The 27,144-nt window shown below is 38.8% G+C and overlaps 2 long non-coding RNA genes across 2 annotated transcripts; both read right to left on the reverse strand.

The window, feature by feature from the left end:
* Positions 1-9,285: 9,285 nt before the first annotated feature.
* On the reverse strand, positions 9,286-12,638 carry LOC129431354 (uncharacterized). Its single transcript, XR_012372804.1, has 5 exons — positions 10,538-12,638; positions 10,381-10,434; positions 10,189-10,283; positions 9,978-10,096; positions 9,286-9,894 (listed from the first exon to the last, which is right to left on the reverse strand). It is a non-coding gene; the product is annotated as an uncharacterized lncRNA (long non-coding RNA).
* Positions 12,639-20,290: 7,652 nt separating this feature from the next.
* Positions 20,291-21,812, reverse strand: LOC141369356 (uncharacterized). Its single transcript, XR_012373029.1, has 2 exons — positions 21,597-21,812; positions 20,291-20,704 (listed from the first exon to the last, which is right to left on the reverse strand). It is a non-coding gene; the product is annotated as an uncharacterized lncRNA (long non-coding RNA).
* Between the last annotated feature and the right edge of the window lie 5,332 nt (positions 21,813-27,144).

Here is a 27,144-nt window from a genome sequence, read left to right on the forward strand (position 1 = left end):
TTAAAGTGCAACAGTGCTGAGAAATTAAAGATGTGTGTTGGATGATCATTTCATCGTCTATGAATTAAAGAAGTGATCACTCGAGTCACGGTGGTATCTACAGACGGTGAGTTAACATGCTACATAACGTTTGCATACAAAACACTTAAAATACAATACAAATAACGATTCCTTATTTGCTTATTTTGCTTATGAAGTGTCTTACATGGGTGTTTATTGTGTTTTTTGTGCTATATTGTCATCTGTGTTGAATTTTTTAGTCAGCCCTTAGAAAAAGTAACCATGGTTTTATTATATTAGTCATAGCCATGCTTTCTGGTATTTTGGAGATTAATTTAACTCTTATATGAATGTAGCAAACTTTATATGTGAGTATACTGTATGTGTATGTACAAACCCTTTATACAAAACATCACATGTGCTGCTTTATTCTTTTGTGTCCGTTTGACAGAAAAAATGCCAACGTAAAGCTTTCAGTTTGTCATCCAGGAGTTTTTATTTTGTATGAGAGATGATACAGCAACAGATGCAAGAGCAGGAGATGAAACAAACAGATGATGTCCGGAGGAGATGTCTTTAAATACACCTGTCTGTGCACTGATATAAACCTCATATGTAAATAAAGTACCGCGTTATTATTACTACGGCTGCTTGTCAGTTTATTGAAAATGATTGCTTAATAAGGATCACATCTGAAACACAGAAATAGTAAGATGCCACAAAATGGTAAATATAACCATCATTAACTTAACCACTGTAACATAGCTTTTTAAATACTTGTGTATATTCAGAGTTGATTCTTAACGAGTACATTTTCTAATGATTTCTCAAACGTTTTGATTTTTGAGATGCAAGTAAAGTGATTTTCAGTCCTATTCAGCTATTCGAGGCAGTTCTTTATAGACAAAAGTATTGATTGATTGACACATTATTGAAATAGCTATTAGACAGTTACCTTGTGTTTCATGTGATGCTCAACTATTAACGTTTTCATGATTAAAGATATCACACCTCTTATAATGTGTAAGTATGTTTACATCGCCATTGAACTATACACTTAACGTTACATATTTAGACACACGTGCACACCTGTATTTTAAAATAAGACTATTTTACATAAATGTAAAACTAGGACTCGTTATATTCTTTAAAATATTGTGTATAGTATAATGGCACATTAGGTAGATGAACGCTTTATTTGTAATGATCCTACTTCATAAAGTTTACTATTGCTTCTGATTTTGTCTCGTTGTGAGATCGCTCGTGTGCAGCCAACATAAACTTCAAGAGTAACACCGCGGATGGAGCAAACATCTCTATCTTCTCATCTTGGCTTTCACCGTGCAAACAGCCGCCTCAGTTATGTTCTTTCTGTTTGTTGTATGATGATGCGATCTCACTCCCGTCTCCGGTCAGATTGAAGTGACATCCTCACGGTAAAACAGGCGGAGTTGTGTGACGTTACATCCAGGTAGGCGTATTAAGGGCGGGGTTTTCTGAAGCGCAGCGGCGCTATTGGCTTGACAATGCAAACGCGTCGTGATTTTGGCTACACAGCTGGAGGTCTGAGGCTATTGGCTCCGTGAGGCCCGTTTGAAGCCCTGGCTCGCACAGGCCCGATAGTGCAAAAGCGGCTATTGACCCTGAGGACAATGGGACAAACAGACCCAGTTCCGGTAGATGTGAAAGTCGGCACACCTCTGATCTACTGGTCGTCCTTCAATGTGATGCCCAGCTGATGCCTGACCAACGACCACCGGCAGGACCCGCTTAATATCCGCTTAATCTCTGCTTAATCTCCGCTTAAGCTCCTTATCCGTTTATATGTGTGTATATACATGTATATCTCCCAAGGGTTTTTCCCTCCTAGGACTTTTATTTTTATTTCCTCGGCTAAACAACCCGGGGTTTTGTTTTTTTTCTCCTAGGGGGTTTTTTACCCCGGGGAGGTAGCCTGCTTTGGCTTAACTTAGCTTCTTCTTCTAGACGTTACATTAGTAATATCAGGGGCAGGGCCGGAGTGGGACTCATTTTCAGCCCTGGAATTTCATGCCTTAGACCGGCCCACTTTAGTTCACGACTGACTATTAAAATAATATCTTTAAACCCTCAGTAGTATAAGCCTGCAGTAGTGCACTGTTCTCTGCAGCCTTGCAATTCACTGTATTTTTCAAATATATAATTTCATATTCCGTGCAAATGCAGTAAACAATTATAATTTTTGCCATAATCATGCAGCCCTACCATAAGACCATAATATTACTAAAGTAAACTTATTCAAAAACTAAAGGAAACAAATTTGTTTGTGTTTTCCTCTATATTTCTATTTCTAAAAAATGGTGAGTCTTGAGATTAACTGTTGGGTTGATAACGTTTGGAAACCCACACAAGCAAGATTTATCAAGTATGCATTGGAAACAAATGGAAAAAATCTGTATCTTTTTTTTAGTACTTAGATCATGTCTATTGCTAAATAACGTAGGCCTACATTGTGTTAAAAAAAAAGAAAACGTCATGGATATACTTTTAAAACTACTTTTTTCAAATAAACTAATGAGTTTTGCATCAAAAAATTTTTGTTCCTCTTGCAATAAACGATGAATAATGACTATTCATAGAGAATTCATCTAAGACTTGGATAAAAAAATACGTTTTGTAAATTATTTTTCTTTTAGAGGCCAGCCCGTTTGTATTAAGATGCGCTCAAGTTTATTTAAAATATAATAGACGCGCGGCCGGCAAGCGCACTCAAAAGACGCGCTCAAGTTTTTTTAAAATATAGACGCGCGGCCGGCAAGCGCACTCAAAAGACGCGCTCAATTTTATTTTAAATATAGACGCGCGGCCGGCAAGCGCACTCAAAAGACGCGCTCAATTTTATTTTAAATATAGACGCGCGGCCGGCAAGCGCACTCAAAAGACGCGCTCAAGTTTATTTTAAATATAGACGCGCGGCCGGCAAGCGCACTCAATATAAACGCGTCTGAAACTAAACTCGTGTTCAAGTAAGCGCTTTAAAAACCAGAAGACAGCGGCACGTCCTGCGTTTCCCATGCGTTTTAGATGTCAATGAACCCTAATGCAAGAATTCTTCCAATAAGTGGTCGGGACTCGGGACACAATCAACTTGTGCATAAAGTGGCGGGGACATCTCTCACCCGCAAATACGCGTCATCCCGGTGGCATGACAACACCGGCCCTCGTGGCCAAAAAAACGGAGCGGCCCACCGGGAATCCTCCTGGTTCTCCCTATGGCCAATCCGGGCCTGATCAGGGGTGCAAACTCATCAGGGGTGAAAAAGGTGACGAAGACACAAGCGTTCATTATATATATATATATATATATATATATATATATATATATATATATATATATATATATATATATATATATATATATATATATATATATATATATATATATATATATATATGAACATACATGTGTGACATGACATACATACATACATATTATAATTTGTCATTATTTATTGTAAATCTTATTCATTTTAGCATTTTAATTTAAATCAAATTTGAAACTGTTAGCATTAGTTAATGCAACATCAATTACTAATACCAATTACTGTAATGACATAAACAAGAATTAATAAATGCTTATATACAATATAATGTTCATTTTTCGTTCATAATGCATTTACTAATGTGAACAAATACAACCTTTTTGTAAAGTGTTACAGAAATGTGCGTTTTTATTATTATTTAGTAGTACACATAAACAAATAATTTAGTGTTTTTTCTGTTTCACAGTCATAGCTCTAAGAATATGAACCCTGAACGAGCAACTTGAATCAAACTCGTGTACAATTCGACGTACAAATGTTATTAAAGGTAGAAAAGTGATTCAGTTAAGAGCAGGGAGAGATTTTCTCTCAATACTGTTTGATTAACACGAGTGACAGACAGGAGCAAAATTAGGTAACTTCCCCTTTAAGACCGAATTCTGACTCCGGATCTAATATACTGTTACACATGTGTTTTCTCTTTTAGCTGTTTACTTTCTCTTAAGCCCTGAATTGTCGTGTTTATATGAGGACAGTTGCAAAAACCGGGACTTTTGACGCATTTTTGTATTAAAGGCTAATACAGCGGCAAAAATACTCACAAGCTTAATGAGAAGCGGATACGCGGTTTTCACGCTCCTCTCAAACAGAAACAGGTATATAGCGCATATAGCACTGTTGTTTGTGTTTCAACGTCTTAAAATCACTTAATTTAAAACTGCGGTGTACAAATGTTAAGCTTTTATGACCACGCGCGCAGCAACGTGACGTGGGCGCGTAACCTAGAATGAGAAAATACTATGAGTTAAGTGTGTGCACTCAATCTGCAGACTGCTTAAACTTCGGCAGCAAATGAGGGGGCTATAAATTGTAAAACATAACCCGCCAAACTGGCTAGTAATTTGACATCGTTACCACAATAGCTGGACATGATTTTCATAATTTCATTTACTGCTACCCTGTTGCAGACCCCCTCACCCCTCATTTTCAAAAACTCATCGGATCTAGACGAATCACAAGAATGACCTATTTTGGATCAAAAACGGCGAATATCGCCGAAAGGTGACAAGTTTGCACCCCTGAATATGCTCGCTCATAATGTTGCGTCATAGCCGCAGCAAATTTGACTGCTTATGCTATTGTGTATTATCTTATGCTTTCTGTCGTTTTTCTGTGCTTTTACTGCTTCTATTAATGTAAAGCTGCTTTGAAACAATTGAGTATTGTGTAAAGCGCTATATAAATAAAATTGAATTGAATTGAATTGAATGTAGACAGTATATGGCGTATTTTCGAGATATTTCTAAGATGGAAGAATGCTGTGCGGCAGACGTTGGCCATATGACTATCGAAGGATAAGTTGCTGTCGAACATCACACCTAAGTTCCTAACCGTGGAAGATGGCACCACAGTGCAGCCATCTATTTGCAACTTGTAATCTGACATATTATGTTTGTAGCGATTCGGTTCAATAATAAGTATCTCTGTCTTATTGGAGTTCAGCTTAAGAAAGTTATGTGCCATCCAGTCACTAACATCGCTAAGGCAGTCTGTTAGCTTAGAAAACGTGTGTGTTTCGCTGGGATGTGAGGAGATGTAAAGCTGGGTATCATCCGCATAGCAGTGAAAACTTATGTTATGTTTCCTGATAATGTCTCCTAGGGGTAACATGTATAACGAGAACAGGATAGGACCTAAAACTGATCCCTGCGGTACACCCTATTTAACCAGGGAGTGATATGACTCTTCCTCGTTTACATAAACAAAGTGATAGCGATTGGTTAGATACGACCTAAACCAGGCTAGCGCCTGATCACTGATACCAACATAGTTTATTAGTCTATTGAGTTAGATTGTGTGAACTATTGTGTCAAAGGCTGCACTAAGGTCTAATAATATAAGAATTGAGATTTCACCACGATCGGATGTTAATAGGAGGTCATTTGTAACTCTAAGCAACGCTGTCTCTGTGCTATGGTGGGGCCTGAATCCTGATTGGAACTTTTCATATGTACTATTATTTGTCAAGAATGTGCGTAACTGGCTTGCCACTACCTTTTCTAATATTTTCGAAAGAAAAGGGAGATTTGAGATTGGTCTAAAGTTATTAAGCTCTCCCTGATCAAGCTGTGGTTTTTTAATCAGCAATTTAATAACTGCTAGTTTGAAAGCTGTTGGAACGTATCCTATTTTTAGCGATGAGTTAAAGATATTTAGAACCGGGGTTGACACTACAGGGAATACCTCTTTAAGTAGTTTTGTGGGAACGGGGTCTAATATACAGGACGATGATTTGGATGTTGTAACTAGTCTAGAGAGCTCATCTATTGTAGTAGGTTTAAATGAATCAAGATGTTCGTATGGTAGTCTAGTGTTAAGTGAACTAACGGGTAGAGTGGTGGCTGCCTGGGTAGCTACGATGTTTTCCCTTACAGCCGTAATTTTGTTAGAAAAGAAGTTCATGAAGGCGTTACTATTGTGTTGAAGTTTACTATTGGTTTCTGTTTGTTCTTTGTTTCTAGTCAGTTTTGCAACTGTGCTAAAGAGGAAACGAGGGTTATTATGATTCTCATTTATAAGCTTGCTAAGATAGGTAGATCTGGCGGTTTTAATAGCCTGTCTGTATTGTTTAACACTCTCTTTCCATGCTGTACGCCATACCTCTAACTTTGTGCTTCTATAATTTCTTTCCATTTTCCTAGTTGCCTTTTTGAGGGCTGCGGTGTGATGGTCATACCATGGAGCTGGCGGTTTTTCTTTGATTCTCTTTTTTCGAATGGGAGCAACGGCATCCAATGTGTTAGAACAGACATTGTTTAGGTTTTCTATTACAATATCTAGATTGTCACAGTTATCTGCTACATGTTTAATTTGGGACAGGTCTGGAAGAGTGATAATAAAGCTATCTTTAGTGGTGGAAATTATTGTTCTGGCTAATCTGTAGCATGTTGTGGATTGAGTGATCCTATCTAGAAGTACAGTGTATGACACAAGGTTATGATCAGAAACTGCATTACTCTGAGGTGATATTTTGATGTCATTAATATTGAGTCCGAGTGACAGAATTAAGTCTAATGTGTGCTTACGAGTATGCGTTGGCCCTGTCACGTTTTGTCTAATATTGAGAGAATTTACAACATCCATAAACGCACGTCCTAATGCATCTTTTGGGTTATCCACACGAATATTAAAATCACCAACGATAAGAGCTTTATCTACAGTGACTACAAGCTCAGACAGGAAATCTGCTATTTCTTTAAGGAAGTCTGCATGGTGGCCCGGAGGTCTATAGATTGTAGCTAAGGCAAAAGAGAGCTGTTTGTGGTTACGATCAGTTATTTCCATATTTAACAACATTAGTTCAAATGATTTAAATTTTAGTTCAGATTTTTGGTTTACTTTAAAAATCTTGTTGTATATTGTAGCTACACCACCCCCTCTCCCCTTTAATCGAGGTTCGTGTTTATAATAATAATAGTCTTGTGGGGTGGATTCGTTTAAACTAATGTAGTCGTCTGCTTTAAGCCAGGTTTCTGTTAAACAGAGTGCAAGTTTTGGTCTGTAATTATTTCATTGACAATAGGTTCTTTATTGGTAAGCGATCTAATGTTAAGAGGGCCGAATTTTAACATTCGAGGTTCATCTGTTAATGTATTGTTTTCTAATTTTATATTAATCAGATTTGTACCAGATGTGGCAAGCGGTGCTCTGTATTTATTTGTTCGGGGAACAGATACAGTTGAAATGTGTTGATATTCTGGTAAGATTGACTCGAAGTGCTGGGATATAAGTGATCTTGACATATCACGGCAGCTAACAGACGGACGGTTAAGCCGATCCGTCTGTTTCCTGACCTGTACCCTGGATAGTCAGACTGTATTAGAAGTAAAACTATTGGTCAGATTTATCCTGAGACGGATGGAGGCCATCTCTCTTTAGCAGGTCAGGTCTCCCCCGGAAATGCTTCCAATTGTCTATAAACCCTACGTTATGCTGAGGGCACCATTTTGACATCCAGTCGTGAAGAGACAATAATCTACTGTAAGTTTCATCCCCCCGGTAGGCGGGGAGCGGCCCAGAGCATATTACATTGTCTGACATTGTTTTAGCAATTTCACATATCTCTTTAATATTATCTTTGGTGATCTCCAATTGGCGGAGTCTGGTGTCATTCGTGCCGGTGTGAATAACAATTTTAGAAAACTTACGCTTAGCATTAGCCAGCACTTTAAGTTTTGATCTAATGTCTGAAGACCCGGCTCCCGGTATACAATCAACTATGGTGGCTGGTGCCTCAATGTTCGCGTTCCTAAGTATCGAATCTCCAATAACCAAGGCACTTGCTTAGTCGGTGTATTGCTTAGAATATCGAACCTGTTAGAAATTACCAGGGGGGTCTTGGGTGGGCACCGGATATGACTGTGCCGCCTGACAGTCACCCAGTTAGTCGGCCGCCTTGACTCAGATGCCGGAACCGAGCTATGTGTATTACGTTTAACACTAGGCGCACCCGAAACAGTGTTTGTAGCATTAGCGGTATTAGCGTTTGTAGCATTAGCGGTATTAGCGTTTGCAGCATTAGCGGTATTGCTGTCATCAACTAGCGTTTGGATGCGCGCTTCTAGTTCTGCAATCTTCTCCGTCAGCCTTACTACTTCAATACACTTAGCACAAGTAAACCCCTCTATGCTGATGGAAGAAGCTAAACTGTACATGTGGCAAGTAATGCAGGTTACAATAACAAGCGGAGTCTTACCGCTTTCATGTTGGGTGATGGCGTCTTCGGTCACCTGGACGCGGTCCGTGAAGCTACATTGCGAGAAAAGCTCGCTCGCAGCACGCCCCGATCGCCTGCGGACGTCTGTAGCCAGGGTGATGTGAGGCACGCTGAATCTGCGAAGGCCGGCAGCAGCTCCTCCACGGCTTCCCGATCGCTTTCATTCTGGGCGATGGCGTCTCTGTTCCCTCCAGCGCGGCCCGTGAAGCTGCACCGCGTAGGGTGTTTGCTTTTTGCACGCCTCGGTCGCTTGTGGACGTCTGGAGCCTGGGTGAACTGGGCGCTGTATGTCTCGTAGGATCTGCGATAACCGGGTATCAACTGCTCCACAGCTTCCCGCTCAGGTGAGGACAGGTCTGAGTAGCATACATCGGATGAGTCCGCCATTAGATCGGCAAATGGTAACTAAAGCCGGCACCTGTTTGTTGATGCTAACGGGCTATATGCTAACACTGGGTGTTTATTAGTGATAAATGGTTTCACGTGGTAGTACTGCTCAATAGTTGTCACGGTAAAGTATTCTTGAGATAAACTAATATGTTACATGAAAACATATTGCATGAAAAGTGGGATTTTCGTCCCCGTAAGCGCCTGTAGGCTCCCGGAAATCTCCCTAATTTTCGGCAGCTTTCCTCAATTTACAGGCAGCGAGCGTCGCGTTCGTCTGTGTCACAAACAAACCATGACGCAGGTGGAGAGCCCCGCGGGGGTACGATGCCTCTAATTAGCATATGAATAGCAGCGAAACCTCTGCCGGCCAGGTAGAGCGTCTCTAGTCTAATTAGCATGTGAATAGCAGCGAAACTAGAGTAACTGCCCACTTGAATGTACTCACTCAGTATTGGCTGAAGCCACTACTTTAAAAACAAGTAAAATCTCCCGTGAATGGTTGGCAGATCACTTCAAACCAATCACAAGGGATTTTTCTTGTTTAAAAGAAGTGGCTTCAGCCAATACAGAGTGAGTAAATTCAAGTCGGGCCGTTACTCTAAAGAGGGGGGTTATTGGGCACCCTGGCTCATTATAAATGTAAACCCCAATAATAATAAATATATAATTTATGTGATATTAATTTTTTATATAATAATGTCATTGTGCTATGTACTTCATTATTCACACCATCAAGAAATATAAGAGAAAACAAAGAGGTTTATTTATAAACACACAGCTGTTTATTCAAAGAAAGAGCTTTAATTAGAAACACACAACTATGTACAAAGCACCATAATGTCTCTTATGTTGTCCTCCAAACACGTCAAAAAGTGCCCAAGACATTCGGGAAAGATCCCTAAAAATCTTTTTCAAAGTTATCAAGTGTTGAAAAAAGAAAAAGAAAAAAACTCAAAAACGTTGTAAAAAAAGTCGCTTTTGCAGGCATATATGGTGAGTTCCCCTGTACTTTGGTATCGCCTCTAATCTGAATTGCAGCGTGGCACAGAGCTCGGAGAGTTCCAGGCTGCGAGAGGGCGGTGGCCGTACAATCCATCCAGACAGCCCGTCAACAATGCAGTCTTCATCAGACATGAGATCTATGGTGGCGCACTTTCAAATGTCCATCTCACCCTCAGCCAGCACACTTCGTCTCGCTTCCAGCAACTGTAATATAATCAATAAAGACAATAAGTGACCAGAAAAATACTCACATTGACAAAAAACTGATCTAATATAATAAATCTTACCCTTTTTCTTCTGGATCGACTCCGAGCTAAACTTTTCGCATTTTCCGCCCGCGATGCGAGTGCAGGTTGTTTGTATCTGAAGCTCCGGCGAACCGACTCATAATACGTCTTACAGGCAGCTGGAAAACAATTAAATGAGACTGGTATTAATAAACAGAGTCACAGTACAATTAAACAAGAAATGAGGAAAAACATTAGAAGTTATACTTACAAACAATGTCGTCATTCTCAGCAGTTAAATGTGGACTTGCTAAAATAGCCCCAACCAAATAGGAGGTCACGGCTTCGTTATGAGGCGACGTTAGTCTGTGAAAACAAAATGTGCGGGTTTAAGCTCGGATCTATTAACGTATCTATTTCCTTATACAAGAATAAAAGCATATTCTTTAAATCGTAACGTTACCTTTGCTCTGGTTCAAAGCGCCTGCAGTGTGCCTCAGAGACGCCGTACAGCCTCCTAAAAATTACAAGACAAAAACACCTCTAAGCAATAAAACATACAGCTTGGGCTTTTAGCTTGGGCTACTTAAAAATATGCTTTTACATAAAATTATTCTTACCGCAATCTTGGGATTGTGCACCCGTCTTCTCTTCTTGGAGAGTTACAAACACCAAACTTCTTCTTCTTCTTCTTCTTCTTTGGTGTTTAACGGCAGCTTGCATCCGGTTTGTTGCACTACTGCCATCTTCTGTTTATATTTGTCTCTTAAATTCTCTTATCCAGTCCAGTTTCTTTTAGAGAGTCAAAAAAAACACTTGCTCCTTGTCCCTTTTCCGCTAAATATAAAATATTTTTAACATGATTTAGATCTATTTGCTCGATACCCTGTAGCTGCTCCATCATTTCTTGCCTTTCCTGATTATATTTCCCACATGATATAAGGATATGCTCCACAGTCTCCCTTTCCTGACAATAATCACACAAACCTGTTGGATGCTTTCCTATAATATGAAGAGTGCTATTTAAGTTGCTATGTCCCAATCTTAGTCTACTTAAAATAACTTGCTCTTTCCTGTTTCTCCCCTTACTTCTAATGCCACCTACACTACTTTGTATGGAATAACAGTGTCTTCCCTTTGTTTCATTGCTCCATTGCTGCTGCCATTTCTCCATTGTTTCACTCCAAACTATACTCTTACCTTCTGATTTAGCTAATTTAATATGCAATTCAACATCTTCCTTTTTTACTGCCTTTTTTGCTAGCTTGTCAGCTTCCTCGTTTCCTTTAATACCTGAATGTGCCGGAACCCACATGAAAGCAACATTTTTCCCCTGTCTAATTGCTATTGTATAATTAAATAAAATCTCATAAAGTAGACCCTGATGACTTTTAGCTGCACCCGCCTCAATGCTCATAAGCGTCGATACAGAATCACTGCATATAACAAAATCTTGATTATTATTCTCTACAATCCACTGCACTGCCATCATGATAGCACACATTTCTACAGCATATACACTCAAATGATCAGATGTTCTTTTATACATTTCTATCTTATACTTAGGCACAGTCATTCCTAAACCCGTTATGTTTCCCTCTTTTGATCCATCCGTAAAAATCTGAATATATGTCTTATATATGCATTCCCTCCTCCTGTAATACTCTGCTACAGTATCTGATGGCTCACCACTCTGTCTTGTATTTAGTAGCTCTTTATCTACTTTTGGATACTCTAGTAGCCATAATGGTCTATTTGGCCATATATTACTTTCTTCAAATTCTATATTACTTATTCTCATATCAGCTGCTATTTGATCTCCAATCCATCCAAAGCTTTTTCTGTTTCCTTTCTCCTTCTCCCAGCTTGCTTGTAATACCTTTTTTGTTGGGTGGCTGTCACTATGTCCTCTCAAATTGATCCAGTAATTAGCTGTTAATTGATTTCGACGTAACTCTAATGGCATCTCCCCAGCTTCTACCTGCATTGCACATACTGGTGTAGTTCTTACTGCTCCAATACAAATTCTTAACGCTCGAGCTTGAATTATATCTAGTTCTCTTAATGCAGTCTTCGATGCTGACCCATAAGCTATACATCCATAGTCTAATCTCGATCTTATTAGTGCTGTGTAAATATACCTCAGAGCTGTAATACTAGCTCCCCACTGTAGTCCTGAAAGGCATCTCATAATGTTTATAACTCTCTTACATTTGTCAACAACCTGTCTTATATGATTCTTCTATGTTAACTTAGCATCAAATAAAACACCCAGAAAGCGAAAACACTCCACCTTTTCTAGGTTGTTCCCATACAGCTTTAACTGGTATTCTCCTACCTTTTTCCTTGTGAAAAATACTACCTTAGTCTTTTCAACTGAGAATTTAAAGCCCCATTCATCACCCCATTTTTCCACTTGGCTAATACCATCTTGCAACTTCCTAACTACATGCTCAATATTTCTTCCTCTCTTCCATAGCGCTCCATCATCAGCAAACAAAGACCTACCCATATCTCTTGGTGTACTTGTAAAAACATCATTTATCATAATGGAGAACAGCGTTGGGCTTAATACGCTTCCTTGAGGTGTTCCATTTTCAACCACATGCTGCTTGGATATCTCTACTCCTATTCTCACTTGAATCATTCTTCCCTCTAGAAAGTTTTTAATCCAATTGAACATTTTCCCCCCAATACCCAATAAATGCATTTTGATTAAGAGGCCCTCCCTCCACATCATATCATACGCTTTTTCCACATCAAAAAATACTGCCACCACTATTTCTTTGCTTATTTGGGCTTTCACCACTTCATCCTCAAAGCATATTATTGCATCCATTGTACCTCTTCCTTTCCTAAAACCACTTTGACATGTAGCTATTAAACTCCTGGATTCCAGAAAATATATTAACCTTTCATTTATCATACGCTCCATTATCTTACATACATGCGACGTCAGTGCTATAGGCCTATAATTTTCTGGTTTACTATCATCCTTACCAGGTTTCTTTATTGGTATTATTACCGCTTCTTTCCAGCTTTCTGGCATACTACCTTCTTCCCATACTTTATTATACAACATCAGTAACTTTCCAAGACTCTCATCACTTAAACGTTTTATCATGTTATAACATATTTCATCCTTACCAGGAGCTGTGTTTCTAGCTTTCATCAGGGCTCTCTTTAACTCTCCCATACTAAAGGGGGCATCAAACATTTCATTACCACTTTCTTTTCTACCTCATGCATGTCTATATTTCTCTTTTGTTCTTTCCCTATCACATCTTCCTTTTTCAGACAGGTTACCAGAACTATTTATTCTTGCAAAAGTATTTGCCATCATCTCCACTTTCTCTTTATTTGTTACCGCTGTCTCTTCACCTTCTTTCAACACAGGATAGCTCCAGTCCTTCCTGTCCCCTCCCATTCTCTTTATCATCTTCCATATTTCACCTACCGGAGTTTCATATCCAATTTTGCTACAATATTTTTCCCAGTACTCTCTTTTTGCTTGTCTTATTGTCCGTCTTACTACTGCCTGTGCTTGTTTATACTGGATCAGGTGTTCAAAATTATGAGATCTCTTGACTTGCTTAAATGCTTTATTTCTCTTCCTTACTACTACCCTACACTTGTCATCCCACCAGGGCATTATTTTCTTATTCCCCCTTCCACTACTTTTCAGAATAGTCTCTGCTGCTGCCATTTTAATTCCCTGCTTAATTTGGTTATCTAGACTTCTTACACTTTCATCATTACTAATCTGACTAAAATACATATTAGTAATTTCCTGAAATTCTTCCCACTTTGCCTTATCAAAATTCCACTTTCCACTTATAACTCCTGTTTCCAACTGAATTTCTATATTTACTTTACACCATATATGGTAATGATAACTTCATATTGTTCCTTCTTGATATACTGTCCAATCACACTTTGCTGCTGTACTACTTGATACCAAAGTTAAATCAATAATAGACTCTTTTCCCGTCTTGAGATCTATTCTTGTGCCCCTACCATCATTTAGACACACTAAATTCAACTCATCTGCTAACTCCTTTATTATCTTTCCATTACTATCCATCTTTTCACTACCCCACAACGTATTATGCCCATTAAAATCACCACACCATACAATACTACCACTATTCTGACTTCCTATTTCCTCTAGTTCTTTTAGTTCTAACCTTTGACATGGATTATAATAATTAATTTCTATAATTTCTTTATTTCTTGCCCATATCTTCACTATTACACATTCTTGCTTACTCCTTTCATCAATTACTCCATATGGTATACCCTGCTTTATAAATGTAACACATCCTCCTCCCCCTCCTTCCCTTCTGTCTTTCCTTACTGCAACATATCCATACAATATAAAATCTAACATTGGTTTTAACCACGTTTCTTGTACACACACAACATCTGGTCTTTCCTCTCTTTCTAATACATCTCGTTTAAAATCCTGTCCATTAGCTATCAGACTCCTCGCATTCCATTGCAGTATTAACACCATTAGTATTAGCTTCTACCACATACTATTTCTTGACTAGCCTGCATTCTCAATTCATCATTTATCTCCTCCCACTTCAATCCAATCATATTCAGATGATGTTCCGCTGCTTTAACAATAATCTGGATCCTTTCTGTTTTTGATTTGATTTCATATGTTGCATTAATTACCCCTGCTATGAATGTCACCATTTTCTTCTTCTCTATCCATGCCTTCCTCTTGTCTTGACCTTCTTCTCCCATCACCTTCTCTTTAATGGCTCCTTCCTTACTCTTATTTCCCTGCTCTACCATTCTAACTGCATCAACATATGAAACCTTTTGTTTTTCCTTCATTTGCTGCACCTCCACTTCTTTTTTATACACTTCACATCCCCAAAATGCCACACTATGATTACCTCCACAATTACAACATTTAAGTCTCACACCCTCCTCACATTTCCCATACTCATGATCCCCCCACATCTAGCACATTTCCTTTTTCCCTTACACATCTTTGCTATATGTCCAAACTCTTGGCAATTATAACACCTTGTAGGTTTTTTAAAGTACTCCCTCACATTATATCTTACATATCCAAAATATACCTCTTTTGGTATCACTTCTCCCTCAAATATTAGCAGAATGGATTCAGTTTCTCTCCTCTCTATTCCTCTGGTCATTCTTTTCGCACTCATCACCCTATTTCCTGCTACTTTCAAATGTTTCTCCAGATCCTTAACCTTAACACTTAGAGGTATACCATAGATCACTCCTTTACCGCCAGTTTCTCTCTCCCCACCGACTCTCACTATCCTAGTTACTTTAATTTTCCCAATGCTCGTCATTTTCTTTACCTTGTCTACTTGGGTTTCACTTTTGCATCCTATTAACAAATTTCCATCTCCTAACACTCTTGCATATTTTACTTCTCCAACCTGACCTTTTATAATATTTGTGAGTTTAATCGGATCAATCTTCCTAATCCCTCCTACCCCCTCAAACCTAACTACTATATTTAGCAATTCCTCCTCTGTACTCCTCACCTCCCTTCTCTCATTCTCCGACCCTTCCAAACTAGACGAATCCTCTTTCCTTCTTTTCCGACCTTTTTCCCTACTCCTTACCTCAACCCATTCATTCCCCTGCCTACTACCTTCCCCTTCACTTTCCCCGTCCATACTATCACTTTCTAATTCCATTTCTCTACCTATCATCTAAATGATACCACAGAAAAAAACCCACAGAAATATCGTTCCGGACCTATACAGGCCGTCGGTCGATATCCCCGCAGCTTTTTCCCACAATATCCTCAGCTAACTTCTATACTATTTTACACAACAACAAAAAAAAATTACTATAGTCTATGCAAGCTTAACCTAATTACAAACACACACGAGGACGTCCACCAAACCAAACATCTCTTAATGCTCCTCTTGTACTGCTGTGTGAGCCGTGGCCATGACCTCGCACGCGATTGGACGAAAGCGAGAAGCCTGTCGGGCTCCTCCAATCACACGCGAGGTTATTGATATAAGGAAAATCTTGTGAGACGTGCGCGCATGCGTATGATATAAACAACAAACGCGATGTGCCAGGAGCTCTGTGTGATATCAACACAGTGTGCTGTCAGTTGAAAGATGGAAGTCCCAAGACTGAAGAAATGACCTTGGCGCTTCTGTGAACATTGCAACACTGAACTGTGTCATACACAGTATTTTGACCACAGAAAGCGCTATTTCAAAAATGGAGTTTGGGAGAAAAAATCCAAAAGGACTACGTCAGGTCAGATAACGTACAGGGCCTGCTGCTATCCAGTCATGAACCCGCTGTGAGTTATGTCCTGTCATGTGTAAAGACCCGGAGGATAACTTTACTGGAGTTAGAGAGATTGGTGAAAGTGAAATGCAATCCGAGGACCCAGAAAAAAAAGTGATTGAAGAATTTGAAGAAATGCACCCAGCGAATTGCAGTTCAGACAACGGTGAGCATAATTACATATTTTTATATAAGCTTGGCTTGCTTTACGTATGTTAACATTTTAAACAATACTAAAACATATCAACAAGTAAAATAAAATAAAATAAAATCAACAAGTTAAACAAAAACATTTTGAGTATGCTATATCAAAAAGTAGCCATCCAGCATGTTTTATCCATTGTGGCAGCCCTTGCTCACAAAAAGGTTGGAGACCCCTGGTCTAGTTAAATGTGGTTGATTATCACTGTTGTTGTTATTTTAATAGTATAAATTAATTTATAATTAAATAGGAATATCGCGCTATAATGCATAACGGTATCTTCTGTTTGTTGTTTTTCAGACGAAACAGCAGATGACCAAAGCATTCATCTTTTCCTGGACATCTCCTGTTGTGTGGTAAGCATGAAATTACATTTGGATATACCAGTACAAAATTCAGTACATGCTGATCCAGAGCTAAAATGGAAAAACCTAACATGTTTCACCCACATTATTGTTTTCCACTCTCAAATTTCTGTTAGTTAACTAATGAGAGCAACTAAAGTATAAACACACTTTATAAAGTATAAAAAAAACTAAAATGAAGTTGAAGTGGATGAAGTTCCCACAAAGTACTTAACTGGTTCATTGCACTAAGATAAAGCTAGCTGTTTGAGATGCACATGATCTTTTCCAACTACAGTTTTCAAATCTTTTCATACTCAAATGGCTATATTGATGAGAAATGACCATATTAATTATGTTCTTTTTAAATCTCAAATGACCATATTAACGATGGGGTTTTCAATCTCAAATGGCCATATTCATGATGGACTTTTCAATCTCTAATGGTCTAATGGTGGTGCTGAGTATGTGCATTGCATGTGTTTTAAATATGTCCTTTAAATTTCCATAGGATGACTATGTGGATGAAGAGGGGGAAATCCTTGCTGAGGAGCAGAGTGAAGCCTATCCTCACATACAAGATGGGGAGGAGCATGGAAGTGATCAGTCCAGAAGTGAAAAAACAGAACACTTGTTGATGAAACTTTTGGCCATGATGAAATTGACTGGTATCCTCCGTGACGACTTCTTACAGTATGTGGTTTGTCCAAAATGTATGACAGTGTACATGCTTACTGAAACCTATGAGCGCAGACGGGATGGTACAAAGGTTTGCAGGACTTGGTCACATCCCGTTCTACAATCACCCACAGCAGAGGTCTGCATTAAGGAAGAAATATGGCTCTGCCTTGCTAAGATAGGCTACATATTCGAGCGGTGAAGAGTATGTCCATTCAATACGTTCTTACTGTTACAAGAGTGTTGTGCAGTCTCTGGGAGGACTTGTTAAAAGACTTGGATTTGAAGAGAAATTAGATGAAAGGCGAAAGCGAGAACTGCCAAAGGGTGTGTTAGGAGATGTAAATGATGGACAAGTATGGCAGGATTACCAGTATGTGAATTCAATAAACTGTAGTCATGCCACTATGCACAGTATTCGAGCTGTGATGTAATTGCACAAGTTACCTTGCTTCATTCCCATCCGGACAGACCTTTTTTGTTTGACATGTTGTTTGATGGTGTTTGCATAGAATGCACAAATTGAGCCTGATTAAAACTCTGTTAAAACAATTAAAATTGTTGAAATAAATAGTTTGGTGTATCTTTTTTACCTAACATTGGTTATTGCTAATTACATACAGAGTAATTAATATACACTGTTAGCCTGGAGAAATTGAATCTACTTAAAGGGATAGTTTAAAAATTATTAGGAAAAAATATTTTGAAAGTATTGTGATAAATGGTGAAGAAAAGTTTGATAAATGATTGTCATTAAACTTAAAGTTGATTTTGAATTACTCTGTCCAACATCCCCACTTAGTTAACTGAGTTGAAAAAAATTATATTTTTAATTAATGTATAATTATAATTCTCTTAGTGTTATAAATGGTATTATAACACAAAACTCATGACTTAGTCAGTCATTAAATAAACTTGATTCTCCACTGAAACACAATACAATACAATGTGTTGTTTATGTCAATAAACACTGACTTTCATTTACAAAAATGGTAATTTATCATTTTAAACTAAACAACATGAATAATATTAGAGCATAAACCTCTATGACATTTTAACAAATATTTAAGTAGTTAAAATTCTTATTAGTTCTTAATTCTGTAAAAAAGCTTAAATAATCATAATATTCTGAGACAAAGGATTATGGGTGTTCCTTACAACATGTACTGCTAAAGTTCATTCACTTGAATGTTTTAGTTTAATTAATTTTATACACTTAAAAGTTAAATGAACTAAGATTTTTTAAGTAAATGTCCATAACTCAAAATATTAAGTGATGTTTACATCATGAAGACAATGTGTTAACAGTGTAGCATACTTTAAAAATAAATAAATTCAAACTAAAATTTAAGAGTCTGTAATTTGGCTTTACTGATACCAAAGATTTTCTTAAAATCAAAGATTAAAACCTCTCAGAATGTTACCTGAGTAAAACTCCCCCAGCTGCTACCCTGATTTGCATTTGTATAGCAGCATGTTCATTTACATTTTAAAGCCTCCCCTAGAATTAGGGGAAGGGGGGACAACTTCCAAGCAAGACCCACGTCAACTTCTGACAACTTACGGCAGTTTTCGGTGTTGGCTGCAAATTGTCGTGCGCAGTCGTAAACTTGGAGTTTCACAGCAATCTACAGTGCCACATTCTGACGAAAATTCCACTTTTCATGCAGTGTTATATTATATAAATAGGAACAAGGTAGTCAGAAAATAGGATTTGGATGATGAACTCGACGGAGCTCTGATGCACGATGCTCAAGGTGTAACATGTATAACACAGAACATTTCTCTATGGGAAATCCATATGCAAATACATTCTTTTCAATAACTTTACAGATAAGGGGTTCACCGCTCAATACAAGGATGGGAATTCATCAATGTGCTCCAGGGAACATATTACAACTCTCAGATGTTCACTTATTTGCTCACAAATAAATATTCATCACAGAAAATTTCCCTATGTGAAATCCCTTTGCAAATACATTATTTTTAATTACTTTACAGATAAGGGGTTCACCGCTCAATACAAGTATGGGAATTCATCAATGTGCTCCAGGGAACATATTACAACTCTCAGATGTTCACTTATTTGCTCACAATAGGCTCTTTGCACAATATGGCGCCCGCTGACGTTTCGAAATTGACTGTGAGGCTCTGTACTTCCGTTGCGGTGATCTGACAGCGAGAGCGGTAGACAGAGAGACAACAGCGACCGAGTTCAACAAACAGCGACAAAGAGATATGTTTAGAGAAAGGCGATTGGCCTTTCAACGGGTAAAAAAGTCAGCATTAGATTGTTGTGTTCCCATTCGTCACGTTATAATAACGCAGAGATACGTTTTCAGTCCTGTATATACTGCGGTAAGTCAAGATCCATAGGCACAGCTTCAACCCTACCTGTATGTGCGTGTAGCAGGCATCTTTCGTAGTGACTACTAAGGGGTTGAGGAGATTAATAAAAGAAGCAAACCGGTTCTCTTACACTGGACTTGACTCTTTTATACTTAAAAAACCTTCTAATAATAAATGTATTTCTAAAATGTTTTCATATAAATACTATATGAATGTTTCTATTTGCAATAATTTCTTGTAAATACTAATTAATGTTCTATGATTTTGTTAGACATTTACTTACCAGAATTGATTAATGAAACAATATTTTGTTTACATCTTTCACATTATTAAAAATATATTTTTCAAACAACAGTATATATGTATATGAACCCTTTAAACCTCATTCTCCAAAACTTATGAGATGGACAGTTACACGTTTCAACTAAGGAAAGTTTAGCATTGCTTTATACACTTGACCTGATAGCATTAAGAGGAAGCCACACATAGAGCACATTAAAGTAATATATTTATTAAAGAGGAAAAATGTAGTGCATATTAATCAAATTACATGCCATAACTGATTCAAACATCCATGTAAATAATCTCCCTTATGGTTATTATAGCCACCTTACAGTCTCTCAGTAAATGTGTTGTATGAAAAAATCCTCCTCTGCAAAAACACCAAAATCACATCACTGCATCACTGCAAGTGATGGCTGGCCTTGCATCTGCCAGTAGTAGCTGTGAGTCTGCTTAATTTCATCGTTACACAGGCATTTTCAAGGAGCTACAGTCTACATGGCTCTTTGCGTTGGGACATTTTTTCTTTTCCAGGGGGTGGGCTCTCAGTCGGGTGCTCTTCCAGCCACACAGGAACAGTCTGCCACTGAAATGTCAACTGGTGAGCAGTCGTCAAAGACAATCTAAACATTAACACAATATATGTCATTTTCACATTAAGAATCAGGACACAATTTCAATACTTCACAGAAAATGAGTAAACTGGTCAGGTAAGTAGTGGGCCAGTTATGGAAATAGGCTAAATCATGTCAGGTTATCAATTGCATAACACTGTAAACAATACTGTAATCTAAGGACACCCAAATAAATCACCTGTCTCAATTTACAATTTCATATTGTTTTATAAAAACACTGAAAGCAAAATCAGTACTGGAATACCACTGGCCAATGAACCTTAAAGATAACTGACTGTACATGGTTTATATAACCATACAGTAAATAACAGCAGCCGTCAGAACCAAGTTCTGTGGTTTCCATGAAAGCTATGTGTATGTTAAGGTAATTTATTCGTCATTTTGCATCACATGGTTGCAAAACGGAAAAAAAAGAAATAACCTAGTCATGTCATAGTACACACAAATAGCTGCTAACGTTAACATTCGATTTGGAAATTTTACAATACATGCAACCTGTTGCAAAACACCAGCCAGATAGGCTTATTAGAACCCTACGTTACAGGTTAACGTTATCTCCCTTAGGTAAATCAAAACTACAAAACATAAACCTGATTAAGGCTTTGAACTGATGAACACTTTTTTTTACTCCTACTCTGAGGTTCTCGTAGCCTGTAGCAAATAGCCCTGAGGCTGACGCTCACCCTCCCTTATGAATCTTTGTTTGAAACTGTGAGGGTTTGGACATCATTCATCATGTTATGCATACACATAATCGTAAATCATCAAAACCCATTGCACAGGATCAAATAGCCTGTCAAGTTGTCAAAGTCAGTCAGTACTAACGTTTATAAACTGTTAGCGCTAGCTAGTAAGGCAGTTAGCGTATGCTATTACTTACCTTCATAGTTGTCGATGTAACTTAATAATCCTTTTCCCTTTTGCTCCTCGGGGCTGAGCATGCCGCTTGTACTAGCCGGTGATCGTCGGTAATTGTTAACTTTGGTAGATCTTGCAGAAATTGGGTGTAAAACAGCGCCATGATTCATATCATCCTTACTTCATATCTTAAGACCGGAAACGGTCGGCCCTACACTCAAGGCGGCGGAAGTAGAACTCCTTACTAGTTGCGTGCACAGAGCCTATTGAATATTTATCACAAAATATTTCTCTATGGGAAATCCCTATGCAACTCATTTTTTCCAATAGCTTTGGAAACAAGGGGCTTACTGTTCAGAAGCATGATCTGAAAATTATCATTGTACTCCATAGAAAATATTACAACTCTAAAATGCACAATTATTTGCCTAATATGTCAAATTTTTAATAACACAGTTCTCTATGGGATTCTTCATTGCAAAATAATTTTGCTCAATAGCTCTTAAGAACAATAATCTGCTTTTCTTAAACAAGTTGGGAGATGTTGATTAGACCATCAATAACATATTATACGTTTAAAATGTACAATTATTTGTTTAACATGTCCAATTTATAATAACACAGGTCTCTACGGGATTCTTCAATGCAAAATCATTTTGTTCAATAGCTCTTAAGAACAATAGCCTGCTACTCTAAAACAAGATGGAAAATGCTTATTGGACCCTTAAGAACATAATACAAGTTTAAAATGTACATTTATTTCCTTAGAATTCATTATTTATGACAGCACATTTCTCCATATGAATTCTCTATGCAACATCATTTTTTCTAATAGTTCTTAAGAACAAGAACATGCTTTTCCAAAACAAGATGAAAAATGTGTTTTGGACCCTGAAGAACATATTACAACTTTTAAATGTACAATTATTTGCCTCAGTTGTTTAATTTCTTATACAAATCAAAGGACCTCAACCCAGTCTTAATGCAGGCCAAGATAACATGAGGAAGTAGCTGACTGGTGCTTTTGGCCACCAGGTCATGGTGGTCACCACTGTATTTTGCAATATGGTGTTTTACAATGTCAAACACCTTTTCCCATGGCAGTTTGTTTTAAATGACTTCTCGGACTTGTTCTTTGTTACTCTAATATGAGGCATACCTCTTCAGATTTTGTTAGATTTCTTTATTATACTACTTCAAAAGGGAAATAGTGCAATGTAGGTGTCAAAAGTATGTTTAGAATTTCTGGACAAAGGTACAGATTGTATTCACTTGACATTGGCTTGTGTGACTGTCGTTCCAGGATCTCTTCAAACAGCTGAAGAAAAATGCCGTTAAAGGTGATTGACTTGCTTTTAAGGGATCCACCTTTGGTTTTCAAATGAGGCATTCACATAAATGCATACTTAGACACTTTTTATATTATGGTTAGTCAACAGGACAGTTCAGGGTTTGGCATTGGAATTGCTTCCCTTATTATACACTAAGAAAACAATTTGCAGCATTAAACATTTTTATTCTGCTTCTATTTTGTAGATTTGCAAATGTCAAACAAAATCAAAATTCACTCAAAAAAAAAAATGTTGGGTTTAATTAAAAATGTTATGTCAACAGGTTCCACGCAATTTGTTTAAGTAATCTCAAAAAAACAATAATTTAGTTCAATTCAATTCAATTCAACTTTATTTATATAGCGCTTTTCACAATACTTAATTGTTTCAAAGCAGCTTTACATTAATAGAAGCAGTAAAAGCACAGAAATGACAGATAGCACAATATAATAATAAATAGCATAAGCAGTCAAATTTGCTGCGGCTATGACTCGACATTATGAGCGAGCGTATTACTAATGTAACGTCTAGAAGAAGAAGCTAAGTTAAGCCCAAGCAGGCTACCTCCCCGGCGTAAAAAAACCCCTAGGAGAAAAAACCCCCCGGGTTGTTTAACCGAGGAAATAAAAAATAAAAAGTCCTAGGAGGGAAAAACCCTTGGGAGACATACATGTACATACACACATATAAACTGATAAGTAGATTAAGCTGAGAGTAAGCGGAGAGTAAGCGGAGATTAAGCGGGTTCTGCCGGTGATCGTTGGTCTGGCATCAGCTGGGCATCACATTGAGGGACGATCAGTAGATCAGAGGTGTGTCGACTTTCACATCTACCGGAACTGGGTCTGTTTGTCCCATTGTCCTCAGGGTCGGAAGTTAATTTTACAAAAGATATTTAAGTAAACTTAACAAACCTTAGTAGAGTCTACAAACAAAATTGAGTTAATTGTACATGAAAAATGCAATTAATGATCACAATTTTTTTTAATAATGCCATTTTTAGTGATGGGCGATTTCGAAGCAAGCTTCATAAGGCTTCGAAACATTTATGAATCTTTTGTTTCGAATGATTGGTTCAGAGCTTGTTTCAAACTGGCAAAAGTCATGTGATTTTAGCGAACGAGGCTTCATTATGTCATAACTGTTTCGAAACGTTTCGAAAATCCGATGATTCACCTCTACGGGGAGTTGTTCACAAATTGTAAAGAAACACTCATAGAATGAGGATCCATGTGCAGAGTTTATTAACACAATCGTAGTCAGACAGGCAATGTTCAAACACCAATAAACAATCCAATACGGGCTAGGCAAACTCAGAGTGATAAGACTGGCAGTAGATCGGGGCAGGCAGAAAACAGGCAAAGGTAAATACAAATCCAGGTCAAACACAGGTAGACAAAGAGATATACAAACGCTCAGTAGTGACTGTAGAGACAAATCACAACTTTGCAAAGAATGATGAGAATGCTGGGACTTTTATGGTGTGTGTAATGACAATCAGGTGGAGCATGAATCAGTGTCTAAGGATGTGGGCTTATAGGAAATGGAGTTCATGACAAGTCTTTAATACTGAGGTGATGGCTCCCTCTGGTGGTGATTTGGAAGAGGAGTGGAAGTCATATTCATGACAGACCCCCCCCCCCTGTGAGCGGCTCCTGACGCGAGGATGTTCTTGACGCCACGAGGTCGGGGAGCTGGCTTCTCTGGATGAGCTTTGTGGAATTCTGTGCGAAGTGAAGGGTCGAGGATGTCTTTCGCCTGAACCCATGAGCGCTCCTCTGGGCCGTAGCCTTCCCAATCGACCAGGTATTGTAGATTGTTTCCCCGACGTCTGGAATCGAGGAGATCATGGACAAGATAAGCCTCTTCACCGCCAATCTACAGGGGTGGTGGGATCTGTCTCCCTCTCCTCCCCTCTCGGATCACCAGCAGGTTTGAGCAGTGAAACATGAAACGTAGATGAAATGCGGTAAGAGGGAGGCAAATCTAAATGATATGACACAGGAGTAATTTTTTTTGAAATCTTGAATGGACCCACATACCTTGGAGTACGTTTCTTGCAAGGCAATCTGAGACGCAGATCGCGGGTAGATAACCACACCCACTGTCCTGGTTGGTATTCGGGGCTGGGTCTGTGGTGAAGATCGGCTTGTGCCTTCTGTGTTCTGATGGCACGTTGTAGATGATGGTGAGCCAGTTCCCAGACCGCTTTGCTTCTTAGAAGCCAGTCGTTGACTGCTGGTAGATTGGTGGGTTCACCAACCCAGGGAAAAAAGGGTGGTTGAAAACCCAATATACACTTGAATGGGGTTAGTCCCGTGGATGCTTTGATTAGAGAGTTTTGTGCATACTCAGCCCACATGAGATATCTGCTCCAGTCCGCCTGATTCTGGTGGCAGTATGAACGGAGAAAACGAGTGAGTTCCTGATTGAGTCTTTCTGTTTGACCATTGGATTGTGGATGATAGCCGGAGGTGAGACTGATGTTGACATTGAGCTGTTTGAAAAAAGCAGACCATACTTTGGAAGTGAATTGTGACCCTCTATCAGAAACGATGTCCTCAGGTAAACCATAGAATCTAAACACAAAGTTGCATAGTGCTTCGGCAGTTTCAAATGCAGTAGGGAGTTTGGGCATGGGGATGAGGCGACATCCCTTGGAAAATCTATCCACCACAGTGAGAATAACTGTACAGCCGCTGGATTTGGGAAGATCTGTAACAAATCTATTGCAATGTGAGACCATGGTCGTTGTGGGATGGGGAGTGATTGAAGGAGTTCTGCTGGGCGTTGATGGGAAGATTTAGTGGTATTGCATATAGTGCAGTTATTCACATAGTTGGTAGTGTCGATTGACATATTGGACCACCAGAATTTGTTCTGTAGTTGAGTGTGCCTGCAATGCCTGGGTGACCTGAAGTGGGAGATGTGTGGATCTGGTCGAGTAGTTTCTTACGTAAATTCTTTGCTACAAAGGTTTTGTTTCGGGGGCATTCTATGGGTTGAGGGGTCTGAGCGTTGGCCTGTTCTATCTCTGTCATTATGTCCCACTGTACAGAAGCAAGGATTAGGGTTTCTGGGATGATGTGTTCATTACCTCTAGGATAATTTGTCTCCTCGTCCAAACGGGAAAGAGCATCCGCCTTAGTGTTCCTGGATCCTGGCCTGTAAGTAACAGTAAAATTGAATTGAGTAAAGAACATAGCCCATCTTGCCTGTCGGGAGTTCATTCTCTTGGCAGAGCGGAGGTATTCTAAATTTTTATGGTCAGTGAGGACAGTAAACGGGTGTTGGGATCCCTCTAGCCAGTGACGCCACTCCTCGAATGCTGTCTTCATGGCTAACAACTCATGGTCACCCACATCATAGTTGCGTTCGGCCGATGATAATTTGCGAGAAAAGAAAGCGCATGGGAACATCTTCTCTGCTGGTCCCTGCCTCTGGGACAGAACGGCTCCTACTCCAGTGCTTGATGCATCTACCTCTAGAATGAATGGTATGGATGGGTCAGGATGATGAAGAATAGGAGCGAAGTGAATTTCTCCTTTAATTGTTGAAAAGCAGTCAAGGCATTAGGTGACCAGATGAGGCGAGCTGCGGTGCGTTTTGTCATGGTTGTTAGAGGGGCTGCAATGGAGCTGAAGTTCTTGATGAAACGACGATAAAAGTTTGCAAATCCCAAGAAGCATTGTAACTGTTTAACTGTCTTGGGTTGTGGCCACTCCAGTACTGCTTTGACCTTGGTCTCATCCATCGCTACTCCTTCTGGACTGATTATGTACCCCAAGTAAGTGGTGGACATTTTGTGAAACTCACATTTCTCAGCCTTGGCATATAATTGGAACTGAATTAATTGTGCGAGTACAGAACGTACATGTTGAATGTGTTCATCCAGTGTTTCAGAGTGGATTAAGATGTCGTCAATGTAGATCATGACGTAGCGGTCCAACATATCCCTGAAAACATCATTAATGAAAGACTGGAAGATGGACGGACTGTTCGCTAGGCCAAAGGGCATCACCAAATATTCATAGTGACCAGTACTGGTAGAGAAAGCTGTCTTCCATTCATCCCTCTCTTTAATGCGAATCAGATTGTAGGCGCTGCGGAGGTCCAATTTGGTAAAGTATTTCGATTTTCTGAGTTGTTCTAGGGCAGTGGGTATGAGGGGTAGAGGATACCTGAATTTGACAGTCACCTCGTTGAGAGCCCGGTAATCGATACATGGCCGCAACCCAC

Source organism: Misgurnus anguillicaudatus, chromosome 13 (assembly GCF_027580225.2).
Source record: "Misgurnus anguillicaudatus chromosome 13, ASM2758022v2, whole genome shotgun sequence".
In the NCBI taxonomy this organism is placed as follows: domain Eukaryota; kingdom Metazoa; phylum Chordata; class Actinopteri; order Cypriniformes; family Cobitidae; genus Misgurnus; species Misgurnus anguillicaudatus.